The sequence below is a fragment of the Penaeus monodon genome, chromosome 34 (genome assembly GCF_015228065.2).
Source record: "Penaeus monodon isolate SGIC_2016 chromosome 34, NSTDA_Pmon_1, whole genome shotgun sequence".
NCBI lineage: Eukaryota > Metazoa > Arthropoda > Malacostraca > Decapoda > Penaeidae > Penaeus > Penaeus monodon.
Genome location: NC_051419.1, coordinates 15,208,047 through 15,208,923, shown reverse-complemented (window position 1 = coordinate 15,208,923; position 877 = coordinate 15,208,047). Strand labels below are relative to the sequence as shown.

The following is an 877-nucleotide window of genomic DNA, read 5'->3' as shown; positions in this document are numbered from 1 at the left end:
GTTTACAGGTTATTTTCAATTCCCTTTTTTATGTACTGTATTACTTATCACGTTAGAAGAATTTTTAAATGAAAAATGTAGAAAAACGCATAAAAAGATTAGTTTTTAGTGTTATTTTATTTGCCTTTTTATGTACATTTGTAATCATGTCCACTGAGGTTTAAAACGAAAAATATAGACACTTTCCTGTGTTGTTTTATTTGTTGACTCTAATCTAACCCCGCCAATTGAGGATTTAGACCAGGAAAAAAGTTATATTAAGAACAGATTGTGTTATTCTGTTTATACGTATATATACCTAATCACGTCAACTGTGTTTAAGTACGAGGAAATCTAGAAAATATATGAAATATACTGAATAATATTGCAATACTAGTTATATACTTGAATGTTCAATAATACCCGGAACACGGAACAATAATGAAGATTGAACATAGAATTTTTTATATTATTTTCTCTATCTGTATTGATTGTTTAGCACGTAACAAGCAATTATCCGTTTCTTATTTCAACGCAAACTGCACGTTTTAGTTAATTAACAAAGAATACTCACAAAAGAATATCGGATATCTTACCTGTATTTTCAGTGACGTTGGTGAGTATAGGTGTTATATCTTGGCAAACATTACTGAAAAGCGTTTGTGATGTATCTCATCATGGTAATTGGGCAGTTTGTTCACCATAGTACGCACTGTTCAACTGTTAAGAGAAGCTTTATATCAACATTTTGCTGTGTTTGTTTTCAGTTTTCTTCTAAATCACAGATATCACTAGATTTTTAAATCAGCGCATATGATAGATACAAGTTGCTGATTATAAAGATAAACAGTAAATACTTTTTTATCGGATACAAATGTAAATATGAAATATATTAGAG

The 877-nt window shown here is 29.2% G+C and overlaps 1 long non-coding RNA gene across 1 annotated transcript in view; it reads right to left on the bottom strand.

Moving 5' to 3' along the window:
• The window catches only part of LOC119594920, a 6,919-nt gene that overhangs the window by 5,042 nt on the left and 1,000 nt on the right, over positions 1–877 (bottom strand). Inside the window, exon 2 of the long non-coding RNA XR_005230659.1 lies at positions 576–699. This is a non-coding gene — a long non-coding RNA (uncharacterized LOC119594920). The remainder of the gene's footprint in view (positions 1–575; positions 700–877) is intronic.